Source organism: Paramormyrops kingsleyae, chromosome 3 (genome assembly GCF_048594095.1).
Source record: "Paramormyrops kingsleyae isolate MSU_618 chromosome 3, PKINGS_0.4, whole genome shotgun sequence".
Classification (NCBI taxonomy): Eukaryota; Metazoa; Chordata; class Actinopteri; order Osteoglossiformes; family Mormyridae; genus Paramormyrops; species Paramormyrops kingsleyae.
Window position 1 is genome coordinate 24,474,223 of NC_132799.1, and position 23,324 is coordinate 24,497,546.

At 48.3% G+C, this 23,324-nt stretch overlaps 1 protein-coding gene across 19 annotated transcripts in view; it reads left to right on the forward strand.

The window, feature by feature from the left end:
• Positions 1-6,780: 6,780 nt before the first annotated feature.
• The window catches only part of LOC111846162 (neuronal cell adhesion molecule-like), a 65,791-nt gene continuing 49,247 nt past the window's right edge, over positions 6,781-23,324 (forward strand). For 16 of the 19 annotated variants that reach the window (XM_072709911.1, XM_072709920.1, XM_072709923.1 and 13 more), the window contains exon 1: positions 6,815-6,914. The gene's annotated coding sequence lies outside the window, so the exon portion shown is untranslated. Of the gene's footprint in view, positions 6,915-9,419; positions 9,507-23,324 lie in introns of all 19 variants that reach the window. The other 3 variants (XM_072709914.1, XM_072709915.1, XM_072709912.1) reach the window with 2 other exon arrangements.

Sequence of the window (23,324 nt, forward strand, 5' to 3'; positions counted from 1 at the left end):
ACAGCCTGCAGATCTCTTCGCATCAGCATTCCTATTGGGTCTCTCTTATACAGTATTTATAAATGTTTAAATAAACTTTTTGAAGTCTCCATGTGACTCCTTTCCCATTCAGATGACTGTACTTCCTCGGTTTTATAATGCATGAAACCGGTAATTCTGTGAAAAACTTGCTTGGGCTTTCATCAAGGAAGTGTGGCTTTGTGGAACCACTGCACAGGGCCAAACAGCCGATCTCTCTCTCTCTCTCTCTCTCTCTGTCTCACACACACACACGTACAGACACGTACACATTAACACCGAAAAGGGTATTGTTTCTTTTGTGGTCTTAAGGTATTCAAAAGCTTTGAATGTGATTCAAAAACATGGTGGTATTATTCAGGGGCCCTTAGACAAGGCTGTGTGTCTTTCGTGCTGGAAAGTGTGATCACCCTGTCGGTAAGTGTGATGGGGGTGTCGAGCCGCTGTGGGGGCACTCACTGTGAGCCTGCCTGGCTGCTTGAGCGCTGGCTCAGGGCAGGCCGAATGAGCCGCGGTGTTCGGTGATAAGGCCATATAACGTAACCCCCGCCTGGGCCAGCTGCTCTCGCTAGTGTTTCTAATCAGGATCCATTTCGTTAGCCTCACGACTGATAAAAAATTTATATTATTTATAAAGAAGGAGCATGTCCATGATTCTAATGGAGAAAAAACACACCTGAATGCTTTGGCAACTGCACGATGTAATTTACTGTACTGTTCAAGGGAAGGGGCCTTTACGACCGTTCTTGGCTAATGAGATAGAGTATAAAAATCCAGTGTTCTGAGTACAGTGTCCTTATGAGCTATGAATTCACCAGTGCCGTATGACTGGCTCAATAACTGGCATTTGCACCTGTGATCAGAAGGTCTCCAGTTCAAATCCTGTGCTTGACAATGTAGCCACATCTCTGCAGCCCTTGAGCAAGACCCGGAACCCCTTGAGAAATGTGGAGGGGTGCTGGATGGATGGACAGCTGACCCTGCACTCAGACCCCAAGCTTCACTCTCACCTCTATATGTGTGTCTGCATTAAAAAAGGAGAGGGTGATGGGATATGTGACAAGCACAGTCCAATGTAGCCCCTTATGTGTGCAGCACCCAGCAGATCCTGATAGAAGCTGGCTTTGCTGAAGCAGACGCCAGTCTGGTCCCTGTTGGACACATGAAAAATGAAGACGTGAGCCTCGTGTGGGCCTGGGTCCCTCTAATGTGCCCTCCGGCGAGAGTCGACCTCGCTTTGGTCGTCAACTGCGAGCCACTGGCGCCGAGGAAACCGGCCCTTAATTGTCCATTTGCACTGCTGTCTACTTTACATTATGTGTTTAAACAGACGGCTGTTTACTCTGCAAGCTCAGGTTAAGTATCTCACTCTCCGAGGGAACATCTCAGTCCATAAATGACCTTCTAGCCGGGAAGCTCCTTCCTGGATGGGCCTTTGTTCCATAGGTGCCTCAGAGGGACGCCCTCCTGGTGGTGAGCCAGATCCACTTAACCTGATTACTCAGCGGATCCCCTGAGACGGGCTCTGCACTTATCACTGGCTGCTGTGCTTTGTTGGCTGTGGGTTCAAGCCCCACGTTTTGGTCGCCCTCCTCTGCCCTTCAGGCTGCTCGCACATAAACAGCTCGCCTCACCTCCAGGATTCTTTATCTGATCTTCTTCCCCTTCATTACATACGTATTGGTTTTCAGGAAGAGTGCAGCATAAAAATTGCCAAAGCATCCCTATGATTCCTGCTCCCTGAACGCTCTGCATTCATTTAGCACTGATTGCCGAGTAACTAAGAAGAAAGTAGCTGGTAGCAAATCGTCTTTGATTACATGAAGTGTTGCTTTGTTTCCTTGGCTCTGCTGTGCGCCGCTCTGCCGGGTGCGCGTGTGCCACTGTGCCATGTGCCGGGTGCGCGTGTGCTGCTCTGCATTGTGCCAGGTGCGCATGCGCCGCTCTTCAGCGTGCTGGGTGCGCGTGTGCTGCATTTCAGCGTGCTGGGTGCGAGTGTGCTGCTCTTCACTGTGCTGTGTGGGAGTGTGCTGCTCTGCAGTGTGCCGGGTGCGCGTGTGCTGCTCTGCAGTGTGCCAGGTGCGCATGCGCCGCTCTTCAGCGTGCTGGGTGCGCGTGTGCTGCATTTCAGCGTGCTGGGTGCGAGTGTGCTGCTCTTCACTGTGCTGTGTGGGAGTGTGCTGCTCTGCAGTGTGCCGGGTGCGCGTGTGCTGCTCTGCAGTGTGCCAGGTGCGCATGCGCCGCTCTTCAGCGTGCTGGGTGCGCGTGTGCTGCATTTCAGCGTGCTGGGTGCGAGTGTGCTGCTCTTCACTGTGCTGTGTGGGAGTGTGCTGCTCTTCACTGTGCTGTGTGGGAGTGTGCTGCTCTGCAGTGTGCTGGGTGTGCATGTGCTTGGCGCGCGTGTGCTGCATTTCAGTGTGCTGGGTGCGAGTGTGCCGCTCTGCAGTGTGCCGGGTGTGTGTCTACTGCTCTGCTGTGTGCCGCTCTGCAGTGTGCCGGGTGTGCGTGTGCCGCTCTGCAGTGTGCCGGGTGTGTGTCTACTGCTCTGCTGTGTGCCGCTCTGCAGTGTGCCGGGTGCGAGTGTGCCGCTCTGCAGTGTGCCGGGTGTGTGTCTACTGCTCTGCTGTGTGCCGCTCTGCAGTGTGCCGGGTGTGCGTGTGCCGCTCTGCAGTGTGCCGGGTGTGTGTCTACTGCTCTGCTGTGTGCCGCTCTGCAGTGTGCCGGGTGTGCGTGTGCCGCTCTGCAGTGTGCTGGGTGTGTGTCTACTGCTCTGCTGTGTGCCGCTCTGCCATGTGCCAGGTCCAAGTGCACTCAGGGTATGATTGTGAACAGGCATGAATGCGCTGTTGGGAAGTTCGGGAAATTTCCCAGTGGGCCCCCCTCCACCAAAACATCAAATTGGGGCCTGCAGTCAGCAAATTCCCGGGCTGCTTCTTGCTGCCAGTACGTCCCTGATGGTCAATGTATGTGGCCTGTAAAGAACTGCCATGTGGAAAAGGGTCTCCCTCTGCTTCACAACCCAGATGCTGCTGGATAAGCAGTGATGAAGGATGGATGGATGGATGGATGGATGTTGTCTCTGTTTACTTTCTCCATCCATCCATCCATTGTAGAGTGTGCTGTTTTAAGACTTAAACTGGAGTTTATTCTCCTTTATATTTTATGGCTAAGTCAGCAAATTATGACACCGTGCTAAATTTTAGGACCCATTTTTGTTTTGAATGTTTCCTGGTTTTTTTTGCCAATGTATCACTGGTTCAGGGGAAGCAGCTACTCCTGATTAAAACTGAACCAGTGTGTGATGAGTTTATGCTGCCTGCTGTCACTGATTGTGTTTGTACAGGCTTTCCGGCCAATCAGAATCAGCCTCTTCATTTCATCTCTTTATTAAGGAACCAACAGATTGGTTTGTACCGTGGTCACCGTTCTCTGCCTTTGTGTTCAGTTCTGGCACGAAGGGACTTTATAAGAATAATCACTACTCTTTCAGTGGGGTTCTTCATGTCTGTCGCACTGTGTGCATCCAGACGCTGATGTATGATTTGCTAACAAAGGTGTTCAGAATGCCGTGTGTGTAGGACCAGTATGTCCATCTTCTGAACACTTTACACACTGAACATATTGATATCGCTGCTTCATCATCTATAACAGGGTCAGAGGTTCCTGCAGCGCGTTTCAAAACTTTTTTTGTTCATTATTAATTAAGACACGTTTATTTAGTGAGTTATGGTTCTGCGTTTGGGTCTGATCTGAGGCTTGGCTTCACAGCCCCCCCCCCCCCCCCTCACCTCTGCCTCTCAGCCAGTGAGCGCACAACCTATGGGGTGAGTAAAGGGTGAGCAAAGTTACCCTGAAAAAGGGGAAATGTATCAGTCCATTATTAAACTGTGAGAAGCAAAGCATATAAGTGAAATCTGAGACAGATCATGAATACGTGTGTGACTGCAGGAGTACCGGGGGCGGCGGGAGTTTCTGAATCTCTTTATTTCTGCGACCTTTGAATGCGGTTTTCTGGGGAATCATGCAGTTACCGATGCTGCCGTTATATTAATCTGATAGTCACACAAAGCCCTTGTACAAAGATTTGGTTATTTTTCTAAATTACGCCATTGCGTGATGAGACAAGCAGGAGGATTATTGCCTCTAAATGTAGTCTGAAGAAAAAAATGTTCTAATAACAAAAATGCTGAGATTAGTTTCTGGTTTCTTTTTTATGTCTAGGGAGTGTTTTTTGTTTCATTACATTTCTTCTCATTACATGAGGAGTACCTTCATGTATATGTCCTCCAAGTACGAGTCCTCCAAGTACGAGTCCTCCAAGTACGAGTCCTCCACGTACGAGTCCTCCACGTACGAGTCCTCCAAGTACGAGTCCTTCACGTACGAGTCCTTCACGTACGAGTCCTCCAAGTACGAGTCCTTCACGTACGAGTCCTTCACGTACGAGTCCTCTCAGTACGAGTCCTCCACGTACGAGTCCTTCACGTACGAGTCCTCCATGTACGATTCCTCCACGTTTGAGTCTTACAATGAGAGCCGTTTCAGTGGCTTAATTCAAACAGTAAAATAAACATCTGGCAAGGCTTAGGACACCATACTGTGCAGAGATGACTCGATTTATCACGTATTCCTGTCACTCCAGGCAAAATGATGCCTGTCGCATCACACAGACCCAAGATTTATCTGACCAAACATTTATCATAACCCACTGTCAGCTTGCACTGCTGTTTGACGATAAACAGGTAGGACTGTCCTCCTGTTCAAAGCACTAATTTCATGCTGATACTCATGGCTGCGATGAACCTGCACATGAAATGGGATGCTTTTCCGAAATGCCTGGCAAATCCCCTTTGCAACGGCACAGCACATAGAAAAATATACAGCACCACACAATGAAATGAGCCAGTCCCAAAATGATCATTCCTTTCAGGAGACTCCTTATAGAAAATTCACAGATTTGCCCCCCAGCCCCCAAACCCCACCCCACCTCCCATGATACCCGGGTAGACTGCTGCTACTTTAATACTGAATAGTATTTATCTAGCCTCAGGAGGTTCCGGTCAGAAGCCACCCAGTGATGGAGACCAGATGAGACTGGTAACTAGACATTCTGGGATTGACGCTCCAGCTGTACCCCGCCCCCCCCACCCCCTAGCTGGGAGACATGCATTTTCTGGGCTTCTTAAGCCTTGTGAAGCTTTTCTTGCTGCAGTTGTCTAGTTTCTTTTGGAGCAGTGATGATAGAATGTGGGTTATAATCCACCTTTACTGAACAACTCTGAACATTAGCATGTATGAAGACCCCTACGAGGAATTATTTAAATACACATCTTATGTCTATATCCGCTCAGTGGCCTCTTTGTTGGGTACACCTAGCTAGTCTCCACAACCACTTTTTAAGGGTAGACAATACACATTCCACTGTGTTTTCCACTGCCACCCAGAATCGAGCAGTACTCAACCTGTACTGCGAACTGGGTGTTTTTCACTGTGATGTGTGCAAGCCGGACCCGTATGCATGCCTAAACCAGGCTGGTTATGTAAGCATCATCTGATTGGTAAAAATGCATGGAGATAGCTGTGATCTGCATCGATATGCATGGATTATCTGAAGAAAAAAAGCCATATTCTATATATTATTCATTATTAGTAGTATCGTACATTACAGTGAATTTATGCATTCCTAAAAACTCAGAACTTTATTTCCAACTTCCTACTGAAAAAAGTATTATAGAACAGCTGAACAGAATTGACTCTCTTTTCGCGGTACGGCTTGGGTACGAGTCGGGTCCTGTCATGCCAGTGGAAAGGCGCCATTAGAGAAGCCTTCCTGTAGACCACTGGTGTCCTATTCCTGTTAACCTTAAAGAGTCTGTTTAACGAGTTTCATTAACAAGATGTTTCCAGGCACAGAAATGGAATTGACTTGATGTTTTTTTTTGTTCATCATACCATTAATAAACTCCAGGCATTGTAGTGTGTGAAAATGCCAGAAAGAGGGCTGTTTCTGGCATGCCTGCACTTCCACTTACCGGACCAAACATCACATTGTGTTCATAAACCCTTGTATGGGATGTTTTAGCTGTACAAACATCTAGATGAAGAGCATATTGAGCCCTTGCCCTGATCTATTAGCTGTATTTTTACACTTGCAGCCACGAGCTGCTTGGAGGAGCAGGCTGTGTGCATCAGCAAGCAACTGTACCTACCTAACTGGGCACTAAGTGTATCTCTTTGTGTAATTGGTTGTGTGGGATGCCCTTAATTAGCGTTTAAAAAAAATTGGAATCTCCAGTTTCCACAGACCGTCTCTGCAGGACGGCTGGCTGACCACACAGCCTCACTGGGGGAGCCTCAGTCAGCCTCACTGGGGGAGCCTCGTCCCGCAGAGTCGGCGCTGAAATTAATCTCTCCGCGCAAATGACGGGTATATCAATACACGGGCCTACTAATGTGGGAAATGTTGTAAGCTCGAGACACAAGCTGGCCATCTGTCTGGTATTTTAAAAAAAAACCCGTTTCCACCAGAACGACTTTTAAAAAAATGTTAATCTGTTAATAACCCAATTATAGCTCTACATAGACGCGTTATACTTGTAAGTCACTCTTTTAAATAGCTCTGTAATCAGTGTCGTAAGAACACTGTATATTCACGTATATACACACTAATAGTGTGTATGTATGTGTGTATGTATGTGTGAGAGAGAAGGCGGGCGAGTGAGCGCGCACAGTTCCCCCCCCTCCTTTCGGCGCGCCAGCGGTGACGCGCGCACGCACGCACGCGGAGCCGGTCGGGGGCGGCGCGAGGCTGCGGGATCGCGAGGCGCAGTTATAGTGACAGTCACACTGCACCTGCTGCGCCGTTCACAGAATCGTCGCCGCCGTCCTGCTGAGGGGTAAGTCCTGCGCCTCTTTTTTCGGTAACACCCCCAAAACTGTTTTTACCCTCCGCCTCTGGGATGCTGTGGCTGTGCTCGGCGTCCCGCTTTCCCGTGTAAATGACATTTTTGCGCAGTGGGCTGTGGAGGCAGTGGCCGGCGGTGCTGTAGCGTCCCGAGCAGGTGTAAACACGCCGTGTGTGTAAGGATGCCCGCTGATGTATTTATTCTCGCCGTTTATTGCTATTTTACTCAAGCATCACTGATACGTGTGAAAACAGCGCTTTACACTAAATGCCTGGTTTAATATAAAGCAGAGGGGGGACGTGTATAGCTGGTATCGGTAATAAAACGCGGTTTGGAGAAGCCGCAAAGTGAGAAAACTGAGGGTTTAATTCTATAATTGACGACTGAAGAGCATCTGATTAACAGGCATTCTATTTTTATGCAATGGGGGAGCACAGCGAGCGCCCCTTTAGATGTGCCACTCTGCAGAAATCCGCTTCATTTGGTAAAATTATCATTTTATTCTATTTTTAAAATATTTTTACTCTTTTGCGGATCCCCCTGTTCGGGTCGCCTGCATGCCTCTCTAACAGTGTGCGGCATGAACCATCGGCAGTCGCAAAGCTAATCGCACTCGACCGCAGGCTGTATTTACTATTCAGCATCGTTCCCCTTTTTTTCCGGAATAATTCTTATTTGCACCGTTGATGGCACTGTTGATGTAGATTTGTATATAATGTATACAGATCGTAGCTGAAATATAAGTAAGATGTAAATCAAGTTCAAAGCTCAATTGATGTATAATGGATAGCTGGACGGTCTCCAAACGATTACAGCATGGAATGAAATATTCAGAGGAAAAACATGACTGCCCCGTGCCCCCCGCCCCCAGACCCCTAACATAACTCATTAGCAGCGTCCCCCCCCCCCCCTCCAGGCGCAGTCATGACCCCTGGTACACTTTGGCGCTGGGTCACGGGGCCACATTGCGGTTGGCTGGTTGTTTTTCAGTGCACTATCACCTGGACGCCGGACGGCTCCTGGTACCCGCTGTTATCCAGCCGTTAAAGTAGAAGTGCTGTGACAGGAGCAACATCATGCTCTCTCTCCCTGCAGAAAGATGATATGGTTTGGGGTCATTTCCCATTTTGGCTGACAACCTTTGCTGGGCTCTTGACGTGCTGCATGTCGACACACTGGGCAGCACGCTAAGAGACTCCTGGCCACGGGGCCACCCGTGATCCCACTTGACTGTGAGCGACATGCGTAACGGATGAGGGGGGTGAGGCATGCAAACAGTTGCCGGTGACCCCGTTTTTCTCTTGGTAACTGACTTTGACCATAAGAAATACAAGGATGTGTTAGAAAAGCCATAATGCCAGACATTCAGTGGTACAGTGTGATGTTTTTTAGATAATAGAGTCACTGAAAGCAGCTCATGGGAATCAACTGGCTTGTGGGAGGGGAAGAGCTCTGGAAGTTTGAATTGAATGCCACTTATTTGGAGTGTGGGAGGAAAGAATCTTTACTATTCCAGTTAAGAAGGGGGCCACTGCTTTTATTTGTCTGTGTTTCCTACTATCTCCCAGCTCTGTCGCAGGGTCTGCTCTGGTGACGGTTTTGTTGCTGTCATGTCTTTGAGAATTTATGTAATGTGTCAGAGATGAAAAACTGCATTCTGAGGGCAAAGGAAGCAGGCCTGTCATTTGCTATAGGTCACATGTCCATGCTGATGATGATAATAGACTGGATAGAATGGGTAGGTGGGGCTGGACTAGTTATTTAACCATCAAGCTACATATTGTATTCAATCTAAATAAATCAAACAGCCGAAAGTCCATAAAAGAGCAGCTATGACTGATGGAAACATCTTAGTTACTGTGTAACAGTTCTGAGAGGGAACGTCAGGTCAGAGGTTTGTTGAAAGTTTGCTTTAAGCCTGTGTTGATGAGCATTGCACATGCTGGAGTTTGGTAAATATGAGAGTATCATTCTCACTGTTATTAAGCGCGCTTAGGTTTCAGTAAATGGGTGAGTGTCACAGATGGCGGAGTTACGTAAAACTTGCAGATTCATGTCCATGGGAATAAGATAATATATCTGGATCTGAAACTTTGGTTTCCAGCTATATAAGTACTTTTATGGTGTTACATTTTGGAAGGATGAAGAAATGAAGTTCCTTATGGGATTTACTGTACTTTTAAGTTGTTGCATACTTTTTGGGGTTATGTGCTGAAGTTTAATTTCAAGCTTAGTATCACTGGTTTTAAGGGGAATCCTTAAATGCCCTGTAATTATCATTATATGAAATTGACTGACAATAGAGAGGGGAACTGCTGACTTGAATGAGAATTGCTAAGAGGAACACAGCTCATATTTGGGCAGATGTGGCACAGTGTTCAGACTGTGGAAATGAAATCAGACTGGTCATGCACAAATCCCCTTTTAGAACTGTGCCTGAGGTCCTGTCTCTCGTCTGCTTGACCTTGATGTCTTATAAAGTTGGGCTGCTTTCAGGTCACGTGTTTCCCCTGTGAGAAGACCATCCTACCAGGTGCTGGATACAGAAGATACTGTTGGCTTTGGTGCACACGCTGGCCCACGGTATGGATTCTGGTAGTTAAGTTCTTGATTTCAGTTTGACTCTGTGCCCAAATATAGAAATATAAAATATAATCTGTTCAATGCAATTTTTGTCCCTGTATATCTTTGAATAGACACTGATTTTCCAGCAGGATCGCAAGCTTTCATTGTTCAGAAGGCTTCCGAGTTTATCAGTAACTGCCAGTTCTGTGGCATCTCTGGAGGTTATAACGCACAGGAAGCCCTTCAGCGATGCTGAATGTGTTAAAGAGTCTTTTATCAAAGTAGCGGAACACTTGTTGCCTGATAAAAAAAAAAAACTATTTAAGAAAATTAGGGACATACCATCTTTATTCCAAAGTTTGGAAATACTGAAAGTGATTTACTATTTGTTTACACATAAAAAATGCCTAGAATAAATATCTGTTTCCAGTAAAATTCTGACCACTGGACCACCATGTTCAGTGGTTTTCTGTTTTATTTTTTTAAGTCTGAAAGCGGCTCTTCGTAATTGGTTTGCCAACCCCTGACCTAAGGGTTAGAGACACTCTTTGTTTTCAGAACAGCTTCAGTCCTGAACTGTCTCGAATGATACTGGACCATTCTTCAAGAATAAAAATGAAGGATGAAGGAGCTTTCCATTCTGCACACCAGAACATCTCATAAGGGTTCAGTGATGTTTAGTTCTAGTGATTGTGGAGGTCAGGGAAGGTATTTGACTTCCTCTTGGTGTTTATGAACCCACCCCTGAGTTTGTTTAGCGGTGTGGGGGGGTATTAATATTGCCGCATGTGGTAACTTCGTGATGGAGCAGCCTGCACCACAGGGAACACTTGGTCCTGTAAAATGGCCCCATAGTCCATGTCCATTATGCCACCATGCGCAGTGATCTGTGGATCTAATGACTCCCACGAGACAGCGGCTTGTACCAACAGACAATAAGGGCCGAAGGCATCCTTTGGCTCTCTGTAAACGTAAACTCATCTGAACGTAGGAGAAAGGCTGAAAGATGACCCATCGGGCTATAGTCGTTTTTTCCATTGCTTAGGGATCCTGTGCATTGGCTGTGGATGCGAGTGGTTTCTGAATAGCAGCCCTGCCGTAAATCCCAGGTCTGTGAAGTTGCGGATGGTTTCTGTTCACATTGAGTCACAGGGCTGCTAATTCAGTTCTCCGGTCAATTCAGAGGCCAAACTTTTGTGGTGTTGACTTACGAACTCTGTTCTTCTTCGCTGATGAGATTCATCCCTGTTTGCAATATCCTGTCATTTTTTTATTGTTTTTAAGACTCTTCCCCTTGACACACTGAATAATTTAGCAGTTTTCATTCCTGATCCGGCTATCAATTATCTGGCCTCATGTTATTTTGAAAGCTCACACATCCAAATACTGACTGCTAAAACTGTTATATAGCTAACTAATGCTGCTTAATGGCTCACAGCCTGATATGGCTTGCTTTTGCGGCTGTGTTTGTAAGTCTGATTTGTTGTTTCCATTATATTGTCCACCCATTGTTTATGTACCCTGTCTTGGTTACTTCCAGAGCTGTCAAAGGAAAAAGACATCAGGATGAAGCAAACTGAAATGCATCCCTCAGGGTCTGCATTCTTAGTTAATTTCCAGAAAGTTTGCTTTTGCCTCATTAGCACACATGGTAACGGACACATATGATGACATCATGTACCTCAGTGGAGTGTTGAAAGGGGAGTGGGCAAAAGCAGAGCCGTTCTGCCTCCCCCCCTGCTGAGCTGTTGTTCTTCCTTCTTCTTGTGAAGTGGTGGGGGGTTTGTGGAGTGTGGAGGGGGCGGGGACCGTCGTTGGCAGGGGGCAGTGCGTGGCTCGTTCCCATGGCATTGCCCTCCGCACAACCTCTGGAGTGACAGATGTGCAGGGTGCCACACAGGTTGGGCTGGGGAGTCCTGTGGGGGACATCACCCAGTTGGAGTCCTTCCAGGAGCAAGACAGCAACAATGAGGAAGGGCGACTGGACGCCTCCCTTCAGGAGGATCTCTGGGATGCTTTCCGGCATCACGCTTAAGTGGAAAATGGGTACAGTTACCTGTGTCTGATTTCAGATCAGATCCAGACCTGTTCTGACTGGAGATTAGAAATACCCGGAAACAGCCAATCAGACATTAGTGGTCTACTTTTACTGGTACTTTACAAGGCACAGTTCAGTGCGCCATTCCTACGGGGCTACAGTGTTGTGCTGCTGCAATTTATTTGGTTTATTTTTACATCTGCAAGCAACATTCTTTTAGTAAACAGTGCCGGACGTCAGATTTCGTTAGAGCTTTTGGCTTCCCAGTACAGTGCCGGACGTCAGGTTTCGTTAGTGCTTTTGGCTCCCCAGTACAGTGTCGGACGTCAGGTTTCGTTAGAGCTTTTGGCTCCCCAGTACAGTGCCAGACGTCAGGTTTCATTAGAGCTTTTGGCTCCCCAGTACAGTGCCGGACATCAGGTTTCATTAGAGCTTTTGGCTCCCCAGTACAGTGCCGGACGTCAGGTTTTGTTAGAGCTTTTGGCTCCCCAGTACAGTGCTGGATGTCAGGTTTCGTTAGAGCTTTTGGCTTCCTAGTACTGTGCCAGACGTCAGGTTTCATTAGACCTTTTGGCTCCCCAGTACAGTGCCGGGCCACATCGATTCTCTGTGGACAGCGGAGCCATAGAAGTGCTTGTCTGTGGTATCGGTTGATAATTATGTATGGGGGTGTTTCTCTGTAGTTTTTTAATTTAGAGAATCTCTGTTATGCCTCTCTGGGCTCATTAGCAGCGAGATCACCCAGAGCATTTTGTTTACAGAGGAACACTGTCAAGGACAAAGTTGTAGGAAGGCAGGGGTCAGAGGTAATGCAGAGGTGATGTCACTCCTCTGAGCATGAACGCTATAGACAGATTTTTACCTGATTTCAAAGGCCTGACATATGAGGTTGCCAAGGTGAACTTGGACCGCTCCCTTTATGTGAATCACTCTGTTGGCTGCAATGCTGCTTCATTTATTGAGGTCAGTCTAATGCCGGGGTTCTTAACCTGGGGTTAGACTTTTTAAAATTTTCATATTGCTATTCTGAGAAGGGGTCCATAGACTGTACGAGACAGCCCAAGGGATTCATGACACAAAAACAGTTACAAACTCCTGCAAACTCCTCCATTGCTCCATATTTGCACACTGGAATGATAAGCTCTTGTCTTCTGAAGATGTGCTTGAGCTTAATTTTGCTATTCATTTACGTCAGACATCACAGGAAATGGTGATATTTATTTTTCTTTGTGAGCTAAAAATAAAAATCAGTGGAGTAAGTCCCATTACTGAAGCAGTTATTTTCAGCTTATTATTCATATATGCTGTGTAAAAATCCGTATGCTCTTTGTTTTTTGCTGTGTGCTGTTCAGGAAATGGGCACAAGGTTGCCGAGGATATGAGGAATTCAGCTCCTGGAAAATATCTCTGATACCTATTGTTTTAAATGATTGACATGATTGGTTCATTTTAATGACTCTGAACATGTGAGCTCTAGATCTTCAGCTGACTGGCTGCAGTAGAAGAAAGATTTGTGCTTCATTGATTTCATGCTTCTAATGGGCTTTTGACCTCAATTTCCTCTAATCATTTTTAAGCCAAAGATTAGGCTGGTGTACATTATGCCTTTTAATGTCATGCTGTATGAGAACAGTGTAGCTGACAAATATGTGTTATATGATCTCTGAAGGCAACAAATAGCATCGTAGCCCCTCCCCTTTATTGTAACCCCTCCCCTTTCATATGGCCACTCCCATCTTTTGTAGCCCCTCCCCTTTCTTGTAGCCACTCCCCTTTCTTGCAGCCCACCCCCACCCCCTTCCCTTAGGGCCCCCTCTTTCTTTCAGCTTTTTTCTCTTAGCACTGGTGGTGTGGTGGCTACATCTCAGACCAAGTCCAGCTGTTGTTACCCTGAACCAAATACCTAGCCTGTTCTGACTTTATATACTGTACATATAAAGGGCGCAGTATATCATTTTGAGTCAGTGCTTTGTCCTGTAACTGAGGCTCTCTTTGTGAGGCATTTCCCCCCCCCTGGGCATTAAAGTGAACCCGCGCTAATGGGCACATCTGCAGGGTTGGCCCAGTTCAGGCCTCCCTGACCCCCTCCTGTACGCGGTGCCCCCCTTTGAAACAGAGTCATTTCAGCGAAGGCTCGTTTCTGAAAGGGGGCGAGGAAACCCGTGGCACATCTGAGTGTAACCGTCCCAGCTCCGTGTGGCGGTGGGTGAGTCGTGCCGTGCCAGGGAGTGGACTTAAGCGTCTTCTGACACAAAGGCGCGGGCAGAGGAGCGTGTTACAGGCAGGCCTTTGCGGCCAGCGGGCGGCTGCGGGCACCGTCTGATACACATTACAATGGAAGACCTCCCTGCCCTCGCAACAGCCGAATGAAAGCAGCAGCTCAGTCATCACCATAAAACTGCGACGGCTGTAATTCACCGGCCTGCGCGGCCCAGCTCCCCCGCCACATTCCTCTGGACAGAATCTGACGTGCAGGATGGCGATTAACGGAAACAGAAGGCGATTCCGCTCCGTCTGGCGGGTGTGTGATTCAGCGATCGCCTAGAGAATGACTCCTCTGTGATACCGGGATAGCAGAGCAGACTCGGAAAGAGGATTACACACGCATCGCTTTGCTCCCTTGTTCGGATCGTCACTTTGCAGACCTCCCTGTGGGCAGAAACAGCGAGGTATTCCAGACAAGATTTTGCTGAGGACATGGAAAAAAAAATAAAAATTCGGGACAGCTTCAGATCTGAGCTGAGGCAGGCGGCAAAACGGCACACGTGCGTTGTATAATGCACATTTTTTATTTAATTTCCCGTTTTGCTGTTTTAATAGAGAACCTCCCCACCAAGCCTCCCCACCATGTCTCCCCACCATACCTCCCCACCATATCTCCCCACCAAGCCTCCCTGGGTGAGACTGTGTGTCCTTCCTGCAGGATATGCAGAGACAGAGGGCGACTTCTTAGCAGACATATTTCTCTGTTTGAAATGATGGGCCTTTATTATGACTATTCATTTTCTAGAACCTTTCTTGAGTAGCTTATCTGGCTGTGAATGAGTGGGGCTAAATAGATTCTCCATGGTCCCCAGAAATAAAAAAGCCAATTAAATCTCAGCTGACTGAGGCCAAGCCAGCAGGATCTCCCCCTCAGCCTCCCAGTGCCCCCTTTCTGAGGCCATGCGATAAACACATACCTTTAATCTCCCAGCGCGGTGCCGAAAGATAAGCAGCGAATTATGACCCTTCTGCACTGACTTCTGTGCCATGTGTGAGAACCGTCTTTGGAATTAAAAGCAGGTTCTGGTGGTTTGTGAGCCTTGTGGTACTGTGAGCTTAAAAGACTACCTTAGAATTATATATTTGACAGTTCCGATAAGTTCTGGGACTGATTTGGTGCATCATTGTGGAAGCTGGGACTGCCCTAAGGGCCGCAGCGCCTGCCCTCTGACTGCCCTAAGGGCCGCAGCGCCTGCCCTCTGACTGCCCTAAGGGCCGCAGCGCCTACCCTCAAAATTGCCGTAAGGGACGCAGGGTCTGCCCTCTGACTGCCGTAAGGGCCGCAGCGCCTGCCCTCTGACTGACGTAAGGGCCGCAGCACCTGCCCTCTGACTGCCCTAAGGGGCGCAGCGCCTGCCCTCTGACTGCCCTAAGGGCCGCAGCGCCTGCCCTCTGACTGCCGTAAGGGCCGCAGTGCCTGCCCTCTGACTGCCCTAAGGGGCGCAGCGCCTGCCCTCTGACTGCCCTAAGGGGCGCAGCGCCTGCCCTCTGACTGCCGTAAGGGCCGCAGCGTCTGCCCTCTGACTGCCCTAAGGGCCGCAGTATGTGCCCATCAGACATCTACCTTTCTGTGTCTTTGCCCATTGCCACTTGGCTCAGCTCTCACTGCACGGTCTCTCCTAATGCAGTGTAAGTGACAGTCTAAACCATGACTGATACGGCTTCCTTAGCTCTGTTTAATGGGCAGTGCAGCGCTAGGTTTCACTGGGGGGGGATGGGTGAAATCCACGGGTGGAGGGGTTTATGTTTCATCTGAGAGAGGCCTGCTTTCAGCTGATGTGCATGGTATGGCTCGTCCTTTGATGAGGAGACAATGTATCTATGGGAAGTCAATCTCCCCCCCCCCCCCCACAAAAGTCCGCTTGCTGCATCCGGATCAGTACTTAGAAGGGAGTAGATTCTGTCATATCAGCATCAGAAAGCTGTGTAGGACGCAGGACATTGTGTTATTATTATTACAGATATCCGATACAGGTCATATTAATGTACAGAATAGAATGAGCAGTGGATAATTTTACATTTTTAAGGTCAAAATGAGTGATATTTGAGAAAAAGTGGTAATCTGGACACAAACGTTATTTTCCGAATAGACTGTAGCTATTCTAGGTGATGTTACCAGTGAACTTCACAATCTATTCAATACATTTAGTTTTGAGCTGGCATCTCTTTTCTTATGAATCCTTTTGTGTGTGATCCTTTGTCCCTAAAGTATGTCCCTTATTTTTACTCTAGGGCCTTGTTTGGTCGTCTGAGAGTAACTGAATTGCAAATTACTGCACACGGTGCACGCTGATATAGCGACTCAGTGGTGCAAGGGCAGCTAGGAATGCAGAATATATCGGTCAACATATCAGTTGACGTTTGTTAAAAATAAAGACAAGGCCATCGGCCGATGTGTCAGTGTTGCTCAATATTGCCTGCTGATGTTTAGACTTTAGTCAGTATTCAAAGTTAGTTCTAGCAGAGCTAAAGACATACCTACTAAAATAATGGAGATGGTTGCGTAGGACGATCAGCCGTTTACCGTAGTTGCGGAAGAGGGATTTCGCCAGTTCATCCAGCACTTAGAGCCTCGCTACAGTCTCCCAAGTCAGCGGTGCTTCACTGATGATCACTACCAGCATTAAATGGTGTGGTCGCTCCACACATCTATTGGATTTAAGGAGTAACATGAATTACATCAGTTTCACTACAGATTTGCGGAGCTCAGAGGTTAGCCGGTTACTGGTACTGGTAATATTACACAAAAAGGTTTTGGTGATTGGTACTTGGTCAAAATCTCCACATTTGTATACCACTAACAGCAGTTCCTCTCCAGCCTGTATAAATATTTTAATCAGCTGTTAATCCAAGGAGCTTTTCCTTTAGAATTTGGGCAAAACCTTACTGTCTCCCTAAAGCTGAATACATTGATAAAATGAAGCAGAACCTCTGGATAAAAGTGTCTAACCAGCAGTTGAATGAAATATACCAAAATACACAATAAGCAGCAAAAAAAATAATTTTTGTCAGCTTGGTCATGTCTGACATGAGTTTCACATCTGTTTTAGAGGGAGTCAGATTTAAAGAAGCTTTCTGTTGGTGTCTTAATCTCCCTTGAAGCGTATCGTTGCAGGCAGTGATGTTCCAATATCGAGGATTAGAACTGGGGTCAATGCGGGCATTTTTTAACTGATCGGTATCAGCTACCACAGCCTGATCCAAAGCCTGATTTAATTCCCACCTCCTCCCAGTTTACGTCAGCTGTGCAGATTGTAGGTCCCGTCACACGCTGCAGTAAGTCTGAGGCATGTGGCTTAAAACACAAACTATCGAGGTACAGTATCAGCCGTGTGGAAACTTTTTAAACTCAAAGTAGCCCAAGAGCTTCCTGCAATGTCTGCAGAGCCGTTCCTCCGTGAGGAGGTAGCAACAGAGTGCCGTTTAATGCAATGAATCCAAAGGGACATTTGCAGAAACATCCTAAGGAGGAAAACTGCAAGGCTTACTCAGATGGAGAATGCAGCCACAGACTGTATGTGTATGTACTGTATATTTAAATGTTTAAATTGGGACTCAGAATCGGCAGATATAAATATTGTTTGGACTGGATCGGATTGGAGTACCAAAAAAGTGGGTCATCATTGAGTGCAAGGATGAGAAAGCTGCAGGTTTCATGCTTATGGGCAGCAAAGCCAGGTCTGTTGTCTGGGTTCCAGACTTCAGCATACCCATAATTCCCCTTTGTGTTCTCTTATCCTTCTTGTCCTTGTAGTGTCATTGCAAATCGTTTTTTCATCAATAACGTGGCAATTAAACATTTCTGTCTCGTTCTGGTGCTGAGCACCTTTCCGTTCAGGGATTAGCACATTTTGAAAAGAATTGGGAAACCTGGCATCCGCTGCCAAACCGTACGATAATCTCACGGGCAAACTGAGCAAAGAACGGGCATGCTCTGTGGATCCGCGTTGTTCGTCTGTGTCACCAAACAGGACACGGTGTTTCGCCACACAGATCCTCGCTGTATTTCCACGGACAGTGAGCAGGAAGTAAAAAGCTTAACCAGATTGCATTTCTGTGGAAGCTGAACAAGCCATCAGATTTTATTAATTCCAGGATTTCATTCTTTGATCACACACCATCCCCCCATGATTACTGGGGAAGCGATCTGGTGTGGGCAGTCACTGTGCAGAGTTCGAGATTTCCATGGAAAGTGGGCTTGGCACAGGCACCCGGCACATGTCCAGTGCAGACGCTGAGCTGATGAGTACTGAGGAGGGATTAGGGCCGTTCATCGGGGCTGCTTTGCTATGAGGCGGCACACGGACCTTCTCTGAGGGCCGCGGAGTGACCTTAAAAAGCTTGGGCGCAGGCCTCCCCCTCGACCATGACTGACGGACCGCGGCTGTTCCCGTCAAGCATGGCAGGGTTTTCGAGTGTGACTCTCTCCATCACCCAGGCCTCCGTGTGCCAACATTGCCTCTACTCGGCACCAATGGGATTCGCTCAGACCCGATGGCTTTATAACTCACTGCATTGTCATGCTAACCGGGGGGCCAGGGACACTCAAAGCGGGCCTTTTAAAACCCGTGCCCATATAAATGGATTTCTGGTCTAGTGGAAGCCATTCCCCTACTGTATCAACCCAGATACAGGTGCCAGATTCGTATTTGTATTATTATGTCCTGTTTTTATTGTTGTCCCAAACGGTGTCAGGTAGAGGGACACTGGAAATCCCATTTAGGGCATTAATGAGTTTTTTTGACTTTGGATCATTTATGGAGTAAACGCCTTCAGAGATGCTGCATGTGAACCTAGTCAGAGTGACAGCAAGATGGGCGGCGGCCAGACTGAGGCGGTGCGTTTGTCGGCCGTGGCTGTTTTCATCCACGCTTTCATATGGAGTGAGAGGCCACTCAGTGATGGATGGAGCATAGAGCCCCCCGCTATGAACGGGGGCCTTGTGTGCGGCTCCCCCAGCTGAGCTGCCTGTGTGATCCCATGGCCATCCGTCCACCGCCTGCTTGCACCCTCCTCTACCCCTTCCTTTTGTGCCGTTTATGATCCCGACCAGGCTTCGCCCAGCATGGCCCTATGGCGGACAGGATCTCGGGCACGTCGCGGCTCTCTCATCCACCCAAGGCCACCCGCCCTCGGGGTCGAGGTTAGGGGTATCCCTGACGCAATGCATTCTTTCCATGCTATAAAACAAACGCTTTATAGTCTGACACAATGGCCACCAAGTCATCATTAAAAAACGGGCCCTGTTCTGGGTGGGTGTAGGTAAGGGGCCTGTAAATGCTCAGGCCGTATTGAGTCTATGGCCTGAGCCACTTATTTACTCAGTCATTGTTGGCCGTTGTGCCGTTGGCCCCGTTTCCTTTGATCCTCGGTACCCCGTGGAGAGTACAGTGGGTTCTGATTGTTAGGCTACTCTGTCTTTGGGAAACTTCTTATGAACCAACTGCTTGCTTGAGGAACTCGGGTTCAATCAAGCTTCCCAGCAGAAAGGTTTTTACAGCCTTCTCAGAATTGTGTTGAAGGAGGCAGTGGTTCTGGATGACAGCTCAGGCCGTCTTCATTAAGAAGGCCTGCAGGAAATAGCGTCACGGTGATCACATCCGTCTTATGTGGTACTTGCAGCCTAAATCATGTCAGTTTTCACAGGTAAAGGGGTCAGTTAGAGACAAATCAGATGGAATATGTCTGGGGAAGGACCTGAAGGTTATAAAGGTCAGCCAATGCTGGAGACCCACGATATATCGGTTTACATCGGCATCGTCTGACATTTGATAAAAATCAAGACATCGGCATCGGTCTGATGTATCAATCTTGGTCAAGTTTGCCGGCCATTATTTAGGCTTTAGTCAGCGTTTAGAGTTAGACTACAGTCATATCTACTAATAACGGAGACGGTTACATAGGACAATCATTTTCTGTTCTGATTCTGTTGTTACTAAGCTGTATGTTAGCAGAATTAATAAGAAAAGCTGTGAAGGATGTTGCGGGGTGACGTGGGGTAAACAGGAACAGAAGCTTCTGCGGCACTGCAGCTCCGGACCCTGCTCTCCACAGCGGAGACCTTTCATCCATAGTAGGACCTGCGTTTCTTTTGTTAAAAGGCTTCTTCTCTCATGGCCTGTCCGTCAAAAGGATTTGCTTTTGGTGTTGATCCCCTTAACCAAGAGAAGCCTTCATCTCTTGGCTTAGTTCTCCAAGACTGGACACCAGGCTGTTCCTGAGACCCGTTCGTCAGCCAGCTCACCACCCAAGAAGAGTGTGTGATGTGCAGCAGCCTGCCAGGTGGTGCTGTCCTGCCGGCAGCCCCACACATGGGACACATCTCCGACAGCTGTGTTTGGCCGTCTGAATCCCATAGTCTGTCGACCAATCAGAAGTCCTGGAATTGGCAGATTCCAGCTCACTTCCATGAGAAATAACTAATGAAAAGATGTGATTCTTACAAGAATGTTGTACATTGTGAAGGAACTGGATGATCATTTTTCCCAAAACCTAATAAGGATGGTGATTTTTTTTCCCCATTTAATTTTTCTTAGTTGATTTGTTAATCTTGCTGTTTAAAACACAAGGATGTCCAAAAATCATTTGGTACTGAGGCAGGCAATGGGAAAGCAGCATTGATTTTTTATTTTTTTTTCATAAAATGAATGCCAGGGAAAATAAACCAAACAAACAAGAAGATGACAGTGATCCAGTTCACTGTTGATGGAAAATAACTGCTGTCTCAGTGCTTGTCCTATTTATTGGATTTTTTATTATGTAGGCTAATTTATATCTGCTGGTCACGTCCTATGCCCTGTGATGGGCTGGCCCGTCCGCGACCCAGTAGGATAAGCGGGTTGGACAATGGATGGATGGATGGTCACGTCCTATTCATTTACGTCCTATGCAGTGGGTCAGCCGTACTGAGCCCTGGACACCGTGTCGTGTGGGTCCTCTGTGGACCGTCAGATATGTCGATATGTCCATAACACGCTTCACGTCAATCCCCCCGGCTGAAGTTTGTTAATGGACTTGTGGTGCTCTTGGCGTGAAGCTGATGGTTGTTTGCTCAATATCTGTGCACTTTTAATGAGTACAGACATGATAAAATCCACGTCTGTGTCACGGTGATGCCAGAGGCTGTGTCCCATCTACATGGCACAGTACAAATGCCAAAACACAGCCGACTTGCGGGGCACGCATCTGATTCAGGAACCGGAGTAAGACTGGCACAAGTTCGTACTGCTCTGGATCGGACTTCATTGAGAGCTGATATACGTGGACCCAGCCGCTCTTTTTGTAGTCAGCCTGAATGGTCCTTGTTAGAATTTTACCACACGTGGCGTGACGTCAGCTATAAAAATGTTACTGATGTCTGAGGGAATCAGTCACAAGGGAATCTCTCAGAAATATCGATTACCACCTGAGGCTGTAATCCCAGCATGCAGAGCAACAGAAATGTTACATTGTCCCAGTAGACCAGTGCATGAGTAGGACCTTTTGGGAGGTGTGATGACAGAGCACTGTTGTATTCTGGGTAATTTACCACCCTGCCTGGCACCCAGGCCATGGCACAGACAAGGTCGCACCTACATGGGTTTGGCATCTGAGCCGCCCATGGCCCCCCCGAGCCATTTTGTCTGCCCTTTTTGTAACCAGTTGCCCTGAAGAGACCCCATTGTGCCAGTCTTGGGTCTGAAAGACGCCATTTGTCTGGCGAGAATCATGTCCCTCTGTGATGTCGTTGCTCTCTCTCTGGCCATGTCCCTCTGTGATGTCGTCATGGGTCTCTCTCTGGCCATGTCCCTCTGTGATGTCGTTGCTCTCTCTCTGGCCATGTCCCTCTGTGATGTCGTCATGGGTCTCTCTCTGGCCATGTCCCTCTGTGATGTCGTGGCTTTCTCTCTGGCCATGTCCCTCTGTGATGTCATGGCTCTCTCTCTGGCCATGTCCCTCTGTGATGTCGTGGCTCTCTCTCTGGCCATGTCCCTCTGTGATGCCGTGGCTCTCTCTCTGGCCATGTCCCTCTGTGATGTCATGGCTCTCTCTCTGGCCATGTCCCTCTGTGATGTCGTTGCTCTCTCTCTGGCCATGTCCCTCTATGATGTCGTGGCTCTCTCTCTGGCCATGTCCCTCTGTGATGTCGTTGCTCTCTCTCTGGCCATGTCCCTCTGTGATGTCGTTGCTCTCTCTCTGGCCATGTCCCTCTGTGATGTCGTGGCTCTCTCTCTGGCCATGTCCCTCTGTGATGTCGTTGCTCTCTCTCTGGCCATGTCCCTCTGTGATGTCGTGGCTCTCTCTCTGGCCATGTCCCTCTGTGATGTCGTGGCTCTCTCTCTGGCCATGTCCCTCTGTGATGTCGTGGCTCTCTCTCTGGCCATGTCCCTCTGTGATGTCGTTGCTCTCTCTCTGGCCATGTCCCTCTGTGATGTCGTTGCTCTCTCTCTGGCCATGTCCCTCTGTGATGTCGTGGCTCTCTCTCTGGCCATGTCCCTCTGTGATGTCGTTGCTCTCTCTCTGGCCATGTCCCTCTGTGATGTCGTGGCTCTCTCTCTGGCCATGTCCCTCTGTGATGTCGTGGCTCTCTCTCTGGCCATGTCCCTCTGTGATGTCGTGGCTTTCTTTCTGGCCATGTCCCTCTGTGATGTCATGGCTCTCTCTCTGGCCATGTCCCTCTGTGATGTCGTGGCTCTCTCTCTGGCCATGTCCCTCTGTGATGTCGTTGCTCTCTCTCTGGCCATGTCCCTCTGTGATGTCATGGCTCTCTCTCTGGCCATGTCCCTCTGTGATGTCATGGCTCTCTCTCTGGCCCGTCACCTGCAGCGTGGAGGCTTGGTTCACCGGCTGGTCCTCACGCTAACACTGCTGCATCATTTCTCATCCTGTTTCCTTGGAGCCTCATGGCTAACCCCCCTCCCCAGCTGGCAGGGTCACAGGCTGTCATAGGCATATCTCACGCCTCCCCTGCCCGAAGCTCCATGCAGTGAGGACCCCTGCAGGCTTTCAGCTTCTGCTGCCACTAGGGGAGCCATTTTACCAGTTGCTGAAAGTGGCCAGCGGGTCTTCACCTGTCCTGCTGTCCTTAATGAAAATAAATGCCCACAGATCTTAGTACTTCTGTAAAGGAATCAGCTTCATAATCCCCAAGTATTTGGTGTTTCTGGGTGAAAGCAATGCTGCAGAATTTGGGAGTGTATACAGTGTTATGTGTGTATACAGTTTGTGTGTGTGTGTGTGTGTGTGTGAGTGAGAGAGAGTGTGTTTGCATGGCAGCATTTCAGTTTGACAGGTGGACACCCCCAGAAACCCCCCACCCCCCATGTGGTTAATGTCATTATCACCCTGACTGTTCCTCTGTCACCCACCCAGCAGCATTGCTAAACCTCAGCCAGCCCCCGGCCCGCCCCCGCCGTGCCCCGGCCCGGCCCACCAGCCCTCAGGTGAGACAGGGCTCCACACTGACTTTGTGTGACGGTGAGCTGATCTCCGCGGTAGCACGAGTGTCAGCGTGTGCCGGAGCTGCGCCGTGTGCGCCTGGGCGTGAACGATCG